The sequence below is a fragment of the Mirounga leonina genome, unplaced genomic scaffold, assembly GCF_011800145.1.
Source record: "Mirounga leonina isolate KUSES-001 unplaced genomic scaffold, KU_Mleo_1.0 Mir_53, whole genome shotgun sequence".
Taxonomy (NCBI): domain Eukaryota; kingdom Metazoa; phylum Chordata; class Mammalia; order Carnivora; family Phocidae; genus Mirounga; species Mirounga leonina.
In genome coordinates, this window is record NW_023270807.1 from 21,450,429 (window position 1) to 21,463,741 (window position 13,313).

Genomic DNA, 13,313 nt, shown 5'->3' on the forward strand with positions numbered 1-13,313 from the left:
TTATTTATTTATTTATTTATTTATTTATTTATTTATTTATTTATTTAGAGGGAGAACGGGAGAGAGAGAACCTTAAGCAGGCTCCATCCCCAGCATGGATCCTACACAGGGCTCCATCTCATGACCCTGAGATCATGACCCGAGCCAAAATCAAGAGTTAGACACTTAACTGACTGAGCCACCCAGGCGCCCCTAGAAATACACATTTTTTTTTTATTTCACTTTTGGTTGGTTTAGATTTGTGAACAATATCCTACCTGTGAAATTGAAACATCTGTTAATAGGATTTACCAAATTCTTACAGGATCCATAAATAGATTAGGTGGATCTTCGTATTATGATAAATAAGACTTCTGTTCTTTAAAAAAAGAAAAAACGAACAAATAAATGTTGGGAGTTTAAAAAAAAATCTAAACTCCAAATTGGCAAAATAATGATCAAAGAATTTTTTATTCAAAGTTTACCTTGAAAAGTGATATGCTAGGGAAACGGTAGTGACAGGATTTTTATTGAACTGTAGAATTAAAGCACCCTCTTAGGTGCCTTGCTCATAGATAGTAACCAATAGAATCATTACTTAATTATACAATATATATTTTTTAAAATGTATAGCCCACCCAATCTATATGGGATTTCTAATATCTGATAAATATAATTAAATGTAATAGTGTGAGGGGTGGGGGAAGAGTAAGTTAAGCCCCATAAAGGAAAGAGGCTGATAAATACTGCCATAATAGGGGCTTATATCATTCTTTTAACTAAGCATTTAAAATACAGTACAAGGACACCTGGGTGGCTCAGTCAATTAAGCGTCTGTCTTCGGCTCAGGTCATGATCCCAGGGTCCTGGGATGGAGTCCCACATGGTGCTCCCTGCTCAGCAGGGAGCCTGCTTCTCCCTCTGCCTACCGTTCCCCCTGCTTGTGCTCTCACGTGCCCTCGCTGACAAATAAATAAATAAAATCTGTAAACAAAAATAAATAAATAATAAAATATAGTACAAAAGTTCCTGGAGACATATTGGAAAATATTCTGTCATCAGCCACTTAATCTTATATTCTTTAAAACTCTGTCATCAGCCATTTTATTTTAAATTCTCTATAGTCAGATCTTTCAAACTGAGATTCAGATATATCCAATTGTATTTTCAACCAAGCCTCGCACAGTATCTAAGTTCATCAGATTCCCCCTAAACCAGTAGCCCATACTGGCTTCTTTGAAGTACCTATTAATGGCATTATCACTTCTCCAAAATGTGGTAATCGATGTGCATTCTCAAAATATAAGGCAATAGAAAAAAAATGCTGATATAAGCATTGTTAAATTACCTATTTTTTCAAATATGTTCTAGATATGCATATTATTATTTTTAATGGTATAATATTTTCCAATACTATTCTGTGACTTACTTTATTACCTAGACTATGAATTTTTCCAAGTTCAAATAGGCAGATTTATATCTTCATTTTTGGTGGTTCCATTTGATTTTACAGAATAAATGTATAGATTTGTTCTAATTTGCTACCTCAGAAACAAAGATACAGTAAAAGCTTTTGTTCATATAGTTTTGCATGCTTGTCTAAATAGTTCCTTAGTTATTATTAAAGGTGGAATTGCTGGAGCAAAGTATACTGTTGTACTTTTTCTTTTATAGCTTCTGGTATATATTACCATATTCCCTACCTAGACATCTGACTGATTTATATTGCCATCAACAATGAATGAAAAATGCCTCTTTACAAAGATGTGGGTTTTGACCCAATGGTATTTTTTATTATTTTCATTTCCATTTATACTGATGTTAAATACAGATAATCTCTGAGTCACTGTATCCTTTCTTACCACCACCATTATTGTACCTATCTATTCTACCCCTCACCAGTATGACTGCAATAACATCCTAACTGATCCCCAGCTTCAAACTATTTATCCCCAACTTCAAACTATTTACCCAAATTGCTCTCTCTCTCTTTTTAATATCAGAAATCTAACGATGTTATTCTCACATTTAAACTTCTCAGTGTCTCCCTTTGTTTAGCAAATTAAGTACAAATTCCATTGTATCACACAAGTTATAAGAAATGAATTCAACATAGCCTAAATTGTTAAAACACATAGGCATATGGCAGGGAAAAAAAAAAATCAATTCTCACTAGCTAAGGACAATCTCAAACAAGATCTCACTCCTCTCTTGCCTCTACCCCACCCATCCCAAATACATGAAGAAACCATGGGAGAGAATCTGCAAAAGGGAAAAAAAAATAAATAAAAGTAGATTTGAACTCACAACATTTCAAATATTGAAGTCCTGAATATAAAATATTAATATTTTTCAATGTTTAAATAAATAAAGAGAATAAATTAAAAATATAAAGAAATTAAGTCTACCAAAAATGGGTCAAGTATATTTGGAAAGAACTGACCATTTTGTCTAGAAATATAAAAACACATAGTTATTAAAATTACAAACTCAGCACATGGGAGAAAATATTTGCAACCGAGGCACCTGAGTGGCTCAGTCGGTTAAGTGTCTGCCTTCAGCTTAAGTCACGATCCCAGGGTCCTGGGATCAGCCCTGTATCAGGCTCCCTGCTCAGTGAAGCATCTGCTTCTCCCTCTCCCTCTGTCCTTCCCCCTGCTCATGCTCTCTGTCTCTGTCTCTCAAATAAATAAAATCTTTAAAAAAATATTTACAACTTATATTACTTACAAATATCATCTATCTGAAAACTATGAATACCTCTTCAAATCAACAGGAGACAGGTCAACAACTCAATAGAAAGATGACCAAGAGAGCTCAACAGACTTTGCCAAAGGTGACATTCAAATGGCTAGTAAACACATGAAAGTCACGTGGAATGAAAATTATAACTTGAAGGCTATTTCACTACCCACCTAACTGTAATGACTAGTGTTGACTACAGAAATTCTCATTCCACCGATTGTGGAAGCGAGGTTGATATAATACTTTGGAAAAGAGTTTGGCATTATCTACTAAAATTGAAGAGGCTTAGAATCTATGGATTCTACAACTAAGTGTGAACTAAAAAGAAATGCCTGCACACGCACTGAGAGACACAATGGAAATATTGATAGTGGCATTATTTGTAATATTTTTAAACTAAAAATAACACAAATTTACATCAGTGGAAGAATGTGGTTTGTTCACATGATGTCATGCTATACAGAAAATTAACAAATAATAGCTATATGCAGCAATAAAGGTGAATCTCACCAAAATAATGTCCAGTGAGAAGCCAAAAACAAAAAAATATATACACTGTATAATTCCCTTTATATAAAGTCAAGACAAATTCAGAATAATGGTTACCTTCAGGGAGGATATACCTTTGAAGAGGGTAGTGATTGGACAGAGGTAGATTTACAGTGAAGCCGCAGATGAGTACATTTCAGGCTCCTTGCTTGCATAAGCCCATTTCAAGGTCCCAAGGAAATCTGAGCAATGTGTTCACGTGATCATATGTTTTTGTAAAATGTCTGAAAGAAAAACAGTGAACTGCAATTGTTTAAGACTGATGGCTCATTCTTGTCCAAATTCCCTTCTGTAACACTTCCCCTTTTATTGGCTGCCTTTAGAGAGGTAATAGGCATTCAAGGGATCTATCTAAACTGAAAGTGAATTAGTTATTCATTTAGTTTGACTCTAGTGGGATATATTTATTTGGTTAACAATCACTCTTGTGTATAGTTAAGTTCTTGCTCCCATTCCGGAGTAGGACTGGCTTCTAAGAATAATTCCACCGCTCACAGTGTTGATTCCTCAGCTTCATGACATAAAGGTATAGAGCCAGAGGGCACATGGCAATATAAGTGTATCCCACAGTGGTGCCACTGGAAATATTTGGGTAGTGGAAAAGAAACAAGGTAAAATGACCAGAGACAGAACTTGTCCAGGGAAATTCTTCCAATTATGATGTATAAAATTATAGGTAGAGAATTTATTTCTCAGTGATATACAGTCAAAATAGAAGTTATCTTGTGACAGGACTACACTAGATAATGCAACATAAACAACTATAAAATGCACCATAAATATGTTTTTCTTTTTCTGCTGGGAATTAAGAGAAATAGAATTTCTAAAATTTCTCAGATTTGGGAGACTGAATAAATTTCAGACAAAACTAAAAAGAAAAAACAACAACAACAAAGAAAATCCACCATTAGAAACATTGTGAAAAAAATAAGGAGAAATTAATAGCAGAAAGAAATTAAAGATCACTTACAAAGAACACTAACTAAACTCAGCTGAAATGCTCAAGACCAGCACAGGAAATAATAAGATAGTTAACATCTTCAAATTCAAAGAGAAATGTCTCTCAGTATCTTAGTGAAAAAAATGTTTCTCAACAAAACTATCTTTCAAGAACAATGAAAAAAATAAAGACTTGCATATAGAAATAGAGTTTCATGAAAAAAAAATTCTTACACGTGATTTAAGAGGCAAGGAAAAGATTCTAAGAGGAAGGCTTGAGATATAGGGAGGAATGAGCAGAGAAACTGGCATCTGAATAAGTCTTGCCTATAACGATTAAAAAAATAGTAAGATTGCACTAACACTAGAAAAGAAATGCCTATGAGCCAGAAAGAAGCTCAAGGCAGTTAAAGCAGTCTCAGAAGAAGAACAAAGATGTTGAATCATTTTAGAATTCCTTAAGTTTACGTTGCATGTTATAATTTCTAGGATACTAATTAAAAAAATACAGAGCAAATAAATCAACTCCTAAACAGAAAGAGAAAAGGATGAAGGGGAAAAAATTTAATTAAAAAAAAAAAAACAGAAAAAAGAAAGATGGAAAAAATACAAAGCAGTAGAAATAAATTCAAGTATATCAATAATTACAATACATCTAAATAGACTGATTAATAAATAAAAACTAAGAAAAATACCATATTGATTAGATTTAAAAATCATGCAACATACTATTTCTAGGAGACCCTCTGAAATTTAATGAACCAAAAGGATTGAAGGTAAAAGAACAAAATAAGTTATGCAAATATTTGCCAAAGAAAGCTGCCAATGTTCTATTATTAACAAAGTTAAAGCTAAAAATGTGATTAAATAGATTTACCATATAATAAATGTTTTAATTAACAAGGAAGTTGGGGCGCCTGGGTGGCTCAGTTGGTTAAGCGACTACCTTCGGCTCGGGTCATGATCCTGGAGTCCCTGGATCGAGTCCCGCATCAGGCTCCTGGCTCGGCAGGAAGCCTGCTTCTCCCTTTCCCACTCCCCCTGCTTGTGTTCCCTCTCTCGCTGTCTCTCTCTCTCTCTGTCAAATAAATAAATAAAATCTTTAAAAAAAAAACAAAAACAGAAAAAAACAAGGAAGCTAAAATAGTTCTAAAATTCTATGCACTTAATAAAGTCACCAAGTAGATAAGGCAAAAAAAAAAAAAAAAAAAAAAAGTGAGAGTGCCAGAAAGAGAAATGGAAAAATAACCAATGTAGGGGGAGCTTTTAACATATCTCTTAGTAACTGATAGATAAATCAAACCAGAAAAAAAAAAAAGGAACATTTGAACAGCACAATTAACAAGCTTGATCTAATGAGATTATATAGAACTTTAAAACAGAAATTAAGGACTATACATTCTACTAAATTAAACACAGAAAACAGATCATGTAATAAATCAATTACATGATCAGTTTTCAGTAAATTTCAAAGAATTGGTTTAGTGCAGAACTCATCCTCTGATCAGAATGTAATTAAGTTAGAAATCATTGTTGATAAAATAAAATGTTTTATAATTTCATTTAAGAATTTTTAAAACACATCTTAACCCATGAACCAATGAAGAAATTATAACGAAAGTAATCCTATATCTAAAACTGACACATAATGCAAATACAACATGTAAAATTTGTTAAATACAAATGAAGAGAATTCAGAGAGAAATGTAGAGCCTAAATGTTTATGTTATAAAAGAAGAAAAGGCTGATAACTAATGCATTAATTATACAACTCAAGGAATTAGATAAAAGAACAGAATAAAACTAAAGAAAACAACAATAAAAAGGAAATGACAATAGGATCAGAAATAAACGAAGTATAAAACTAAGAGAAAAGAGATGTTACAAAGCCATTATGAAAATTAAAATAGATATGCCCCTTTATGGAGACGGGGGAGGGAAGGGAAGGGGAGAGGAGGGAAGGGAAGAGGAGGGGAGGGGAGGAGAGTTGAGTTGTTCAAGGACAGGGGGAGGGTATAAGTCACAGAGGAAATATGCTGGATTTCAGAAATCTCTTCTGATTGGAAGTTAGAGACAAAAACATTTTATCTAGCAGCTACCAAGTACTGATTTCACAATGAGGCAACAGCTAGAGAAGGATGTCACAATAAAACTGGTCAGGCAAAAAAAAAAAAAAAAAAAAGGTGTTTATTTATTTATTTATTTTAAGATTTTATTTATTTATTTGACAGAGAGAGACACAGCAAGAGAGGGAACACAAGCAGGGGGAGTGGGAGAGGGAGAGGCAGGCTTCCCAAGGAGCAGAGAGCCCGATGTGGGGCTCGATCCCAGGATCCTGGGATCATGACCTGAGCGGAAGGCAGAAGCTTAACGACTGAGCCACCCAGGCGCCCAAAAAACGGTGTTTATAAAAATTCTTTTTTTCTTTACTTTTCTCATGATGTTTCTTGTTTCTCTTGTTGTAAAAATATTTATAAAAAGTTCTTTGAGTCTTCTCTCCTGCCAGTTCACATTCCAGTCTCCTGATTACTGATAGTGCTCTCCAGGACTGACCTCGGAGTCATCCTGGGGTCACAGTTTTTGGAACATTCTTGGAAGATTCCCATAGTCCCCTCATAGTCACCTATTGATGATACGTGCTATCCAACAAAATCTCAGATCATTCATTGAACCTATCCACGACCATAGTAACTCTACAGACCTCAGTTTCCACTGATCCCAATCTTTGCATTATACAGAAGTTGATGTCAAAATAGAAAGATTATCTTGAAAAACGGGAGGCAATTGCTTGAAATAGTGTAAGGGGGAAACATACCTTTATAAAGATTCAAATTAGAGAAGTAAATGAAGCTGAAAAGTATTATTTTCTTCTTTTCTCATCTTCTGTATTAAAAGAGAGACAGACAAAAGATTAGGTTTTTTATTTGAGATTTGGGGGTCAAATTGCTGAGCTTTTACGATAATACATAGGCAAAATACATCAGAGACAAATGATCAAATATCACACTAAGGGATTTATAAATCTGTATATATACATATATATGAATATACACACAAACACACATATACCTCAAAGAAAAATATATAAATAAGTAATTTGTAATAGAAACACAGATGGGCACTTAACATGAAAAATCCCATTTTTAACAGTAACTGAAGAAATGCAAACTAAAATGGAATATCATTCTCCAGGATCACATTTGATTAATAGAAATATCCAATATTATCCAGACACTGTTTGATAGTTGCAGTTTGCCATATAGAGTATCTTTCAAATTTTCTATTTAAATGCAACTTAATTAACATATATTGTATTATTAGTTTCAGAATAGAATTCAGTGTTTCATCAGTGGCACATATTTTTTAAAGTTTCTGTGATTAAAATAAATAATACAATTGAATTACATGATTTAACACTTTTAGTTTATCAAAACACTTTGAAACTGGGCTCATATCCAACTGCTTACTCAACACCTGAAACTCAACATATCCAAAACTAAATTCATCTTTCCACCAAACCTCCTCCACCCACCACTTTCCCCATCTCAGTGATGGATACTCTATCTTCCCAGTTGCTCGGGTAAAAAACCTTGGCATCATTCTTTATTTTACTCCCATATCTAATACGAAAATACATTCTGCTGGCTCTACCTTCAAAATCTATCTGGAGGCTACAATTTTTCATCATCCCCACTGCTGGTTGAGGGTTCCAAGCCATCGTTGTTTTTTGTTAGAGTTATTGTTTGAGCCTCTTACCTGATCTCCCTGTTTCTACTCTCACACCTCTCTACAGGATACTACCAACAGAGCAGCCAGAGAGAAACTCTTAAAATGTAAGGTCAAATCATTCCTCTACTCAAAACCCTGTCTCCCCATTTCACTCAAATGAAAAGGCAAAGTCCTCATAATTGCTTCTGCATCAGTCAGTATAAGTAACGGTTGTTTCCTGCTTGCACAAAACAGAACAACAATAACAACAACAAAGAAACTGTGATGGCTCAACACAATGTCACCGTGTGATGCAGGATGAGTGGCTCCTACATATCTCCCCTCCCAAGGCAGACTCAGGAATCTAAACTCCCTACATTCCTTTCACCTATGGTTCTGCTGTTCCCTAAGGCCAACTTAGAGTGCTCTGCCTGATCTCCTCCATCGAAATGACAAACAATGAGAGAGAGAGAAGACAGACAGAGAGAAAACAGAGAAAGAGGAGACAGACAAATAGAAAAAGGAAGTAAGAGAGAGCTAGTCAGAAATTGGACTGCAGGGGTTAGGGGTCGCCTTTACAAGAGGCATCAGTCACTTCTGCCCACATTCTACTGGCAAGAGTTCATTTTACATCCCCTCCCAGACTATAGGGAAGAAGAATCTAGCTGTGTATCCAGGAGGAAATGATGTGGCACTAGCTCTTTCCCCTGCCTGGATCACTCTTCCTTAAAATATCAGTGATGAAATTTTTCATCTTCTTCAAGTGTTTGTCCAAATACCACTTTCTTACTGAGAGCTTTCAGACCAAACTATCCAACTGATAGCTGCAGTCCCTAATTCCAATCACCTTTCCCCTACTTTACTTTTAGTATTTTCCTCATATAATTTACTTATTTATTATGGTTATAGCTTATTATCTCTCCCCTTTCTGCTACATGTAGAACATTGACATATCTTTTATTTCTAGAATAGTGCTTGGCACAAAACAGGTACTCAGTAAATAGTTTGCAATCAAAATTATAAAATGGTTGTGATCTTATGGCTATTATCTTTTATTTTATTTTTTTTTACTTTTGACCAAAACTGTTTTTATTATGTTCAGTTAGCCACTGTATAGATCATTAGTTTTTGATGTAGTGTTCAGTGATTCATTAGTTGCGTATAACACCCAGTTCTCAGCACAACACATGCCCTCCTAAGTACCCATCACCTTGTTACCCCATCCCCCTCACCCCCTCCCGTTTGAAACCCTCAGTTTGTTTCCCGGGGTCCACAGTCTCTCATGGTTCATCTCCCCTTCAGATTTCCTTCCCCCAGATGGTCCTCCGTGCTATTGCTTATGTTCCACATATGAGTGAAACCATATGATAATTGTCTTTCTCTGCTTGACTTACTTCACTTAGCTTAATCCCCTCCAGTTCCATCCGTGTCGATGGAAATGCTGGGTATTCATCCTTTCGGAAGGCTGGATAATATTCCATTGTATATATGTACCACATCTTCTTTATCCATTCTTCTGTTGAAGGGCACCTTGGATCCTTCCAGTTTGGCTATTGTAGACACTGCAGTTATGAACATCGGGGTGCATGTGCCCCTTCTTTTCACTACATCTGTATCTGTGGGGAAATACCTAGTAGAGCTATGGCTGGGTCGTAGAGTAGCTCTATTTTTAACTTCTCAAGGAACCTCCATACTGTTTTCCAAAGTGGCTGTACCAGCTTGCATTCCCACCAACAGCGTAAGAGGGTTCCCCTTTCTCCACATCCTTGCCAACATTTGTTGTTTCCTATTTTGTTAATTGTTGCCATTCTAACTGGTGTGAGTGATGTCTCATGGTGCTTTTGACTTGTATTTCCCTGCTGGCCAGTGATGTTGAGCATTGTTTCACGTGTCTGTTAGCCATTGGTATGTCTTCTTTGGAGAAATGTCTGTTCATGTTTTCTGCCCATTTTTTTTTACTGTGTTATTTGTTTTTGGAGTGTTGAGTTTGAGTTCTTTATAGATCTTGGATATCAGCCCTTTATCTGTACTGTCATTTGCAAATATCTTCTCCCATTCCATGGGTTGCCTCTTAGTTTTGTTGACTGTTTCCTTTGCTGTGCAGAAGCTTTTTATCTTGATGAAGTCCCAAAAGTTCATTTTTGCCTTTGTTTCCCTTGCCTTTGGAGACGTGTCTTGAAAGAAGTTGCTGTGGCTGATGTCGAAGAGGTTACTGCCTATGTTCTCCTCTCGGATTTTGATGGATTCCTGTCTCACATTGAGGTCTTTCATCCATTTTAGTTTTAAGCTCCTTATGTCAGGAGCTTTTCAACTTAATTAGTTAAGATTTTATATATTTTTTCATATAGCGAACAAATTCTTTTCCTTATAATGTTCTCATTTTTATGATTTCTGGTTATTCATTTCTGATTTTGTGCTTATTAAAATTGCCATATTTTCTCATTTTAAATTTTTCTTCTAAATTTTGCCTTCAATATTTAATTAGTAGTCATTTATTTTCATGCTTGTATGATTCCTTCATATATTACTTCTTCCAAATCCCCATTATGCTATCAATAATATTATCTGACATTTTAGGTCCAGTTAATTATTGTTATTTTTCAGTGTATTTCATATTTTTTAGTATCCTCATGACTTTTGCATTTTGTACATATTTTATAATTATTTAAACTTCACTTTACTTTTTTGTTTCAATTTTCACTAATGTTTTTATAAAAAGATATATTTATTCATGCAAAAGAATACCAATATAGCTGATAGAGAAATTATAGACCACAAATTTTCCCTTAAAAATACAAATGTTTTTCCATTATCTCCATATATTTAATGTGTTAAGTTTGGAGGTTCTCCTGGTTTCACTTTCTTTAAAGCTGATAGTTTATCTTCTGACCAAATGCTATAGAATTTTTTTCTCTGATTTCCAAATTCAAATATTTCATTAGATTATGTCTTGATGTTAGTCTCTTTTCATTAATATTTCCCTTGTTCCAGGGGAGACTTATCAATGTGTAGATTCAAGTCTATCTTTAGCCAAGAAAGTGTTCTTCCTTTTTCTTTGACTACTGTTTGTCTTTTTTATTTTTTATGAGCAACAATCTGTTTTCAAATTCTGCTTTTAGTTCTTCATCTTTTTTAATCCCCAACTACCAGACCTTCCATGGAAATTTAAATTGCCTTCATTAGATTGACTTCAGACTATAATCTTTGTAGCTTATAAGGCAAATTTTAATTATGTTATTGCATACTTAACTTTCTTAGCTCACCCAGCTAATTCCCTTTCTATTTCTACCTGTTTCTAGGCTGGTTCTCATTTCTTCTCCATTTATTTTATTAGCTTATTGCCTTGCATTACTTTTCAAATTATCTTATTAGCATAAAGCTGTCAAATAAGTTTCCCATCTGACTTCTGGGTCTGTAGTTAGCTGGGGTTCATGGGTCCTTGGATGCAGGTCCTTTTAAATGCCTTACATTTCAGAGGTGCAAGTGAGTCCAAGTGGAATGTTCCTTTCTCTCCCAAGAGTACTCTCAGAATTTTCCATAATTCTCAATGCTAACCTACTTCACCAAAAGGGAAAATTTCAAATTTGGCTTTTAGAGATCCCATCAATCTACACCATATCAAGCATAAATTCCTGAAATTTTATGGCAAATTTACAGCATTTTTTCCTAGTTGCCAGCGTTAATTCTGGGTTTCTCTATTATTTTGCCATTGCCACCAGAATGCAAGAGGTGAAGCAAGAAGTTAGTGTTCAGGTAATCATTTTATCTGAAAGGCCTTCAAATAGATTTTCAATTAAATGTTTTAAGAAGCAGCAAAGAGTAAAGTTAACTTTACGGGGATTTCATGTCACTGACGTTGGCCTATTTTTCTTATTATTATAACTCTAGCTTCAAAAAAGACCAAGTCACCAAGGATTTGTTATTTTTAGGGGTATCAGCCCTCTCTTGGCAGAAGTTCTCCCTCAGAAAATTTGGGAAATCAGCCCATCTAAACAAACTCAGTGTCTCCCGTTTGTCATGATGATGATAATAAATATTTGCTTGGCTCATTCTTAATAGTTGACAAGCAAGTCTCCTTGTTTTTACTGGTAACAAGTAACCTCAAAGTCAAGCACAATTGTTGCCTGCAGAATCTTCTCTCATAGGCTCACTTACTTCTGTTAGACGCTTTTCAGAGCTAAGTCCCTTCTGACAGTGTCTGCTCCTGCATTCTGCACCCGGCAGGAACACTCCACACAGGCTGCTTACACTGCTGTCCTGGAGGCTGATCCTACAACCGACATCCATAGCTCTCTCCTGGAGACTTAAGATCATCTTAAACCTTTACTTGATTAATTAGCTGTTTTTCCTTCTATTCAAACATTTCCCAAGAGAATCCAGAGAAGCTGCTCCTGCCTGAGGGAAGTTCAAATTTCCGTTGTGTCAATCATCTTCAGAGCCAAAGGATGCAAAAGGGCAACTGTAAACTCCTCACTGTTAGGTGGCTTTTCCATCTGTGTCGCTCCAGAATCTAGTCGAATGAATGTCAGACTCTTTCCAAGTGCTCAGTAAATATCTAGAGTCCACACAATCACACTGGCTTTCTTGTCACTAACTCTGTGTAAGACATAGTTAATTCCATTCTTCTTTAAAGTTCTAGCCATTTAGGGACTTTAAATACTGCTTAAGAGAGGTCAGAATGTCTTCCCGTGTAAGATCTAAACTTAATTCTCCAAAACCCAAGCCATTTTGATTTTTCTTCACTTTATTGAAATTTAATAGAAAAAAAAGGGGGTAACTTTGGCTTGAATCAGAACAAATCTAATTATCATTAACTATAAAAAGAAAGGTCAAGAGCTTATTAAATCCTTTCTACCAACCTACATACAACTGTTTAAAAAGACTAATATTAGAATAATTTTCACTGTGATATAAACTGAATATATTTATACTCATGCAAATAAACTGCCTCAGCTACTAAAGATATGTTTTTGCCACTAAAGATATTTTTAATTCCAATAGAACATGATAATATTTATGATGTTTGGATGGTAGAAAAAAAGTCATTGTATCATATTACATCTACACAGCATCTATTTTTAGACAGTTTCAAATGTAAAATTGGATCAGAGTGAAGATAATAGGTTATTAATAAATGCGGCATTCTTGAATAGGAATATATAAATAGGTGTACTGATATAAGTAGACTCATAGTACCAGCTCTTACTCTAGTTTTTCACATTGGTTCCTTAATACATCATGCCAGGATGTTATCTGTCAGCATCAAATCTTTCATGAAAATTATAATCTTAAAAAATTCTTATCTTATTTTACACTTTTATTTACATATTACCAATCCTGTGCAAGATAGGAAAGATACTGTAGATTGAGTCAATATATCAGTGATGTGCTAA

The 13,313-nt window shown here is 34.8% G+C and overlaps 1 long non-coding RNA gene across 1 annotated transcript in view; it reads right to left on the reverse strand.

Moving 5' to 3' along the window:
• LOC118000601 overlaps positions 1-7,110 on the reverse strand; it is a 10,816-nt gene extending 3,706 nt beyond the window's left edge. The window contains exons 1-2 of the long non-coding RNA XR_004676507.1: positions 7,028-7,110; positions 3,331-3,497 (exon numbers count right to left, since the gene is read on the reverse strand). This is a non-coding gene — a long non-coding RNA (uncharacterized LOC118000601). The remainder of the gene's footprint in view (positions 1-3,330; positions 3,498-7,027) is intronic.
• Positions 7,111-13,313: the final 6,203 nt, after the last annotated feature.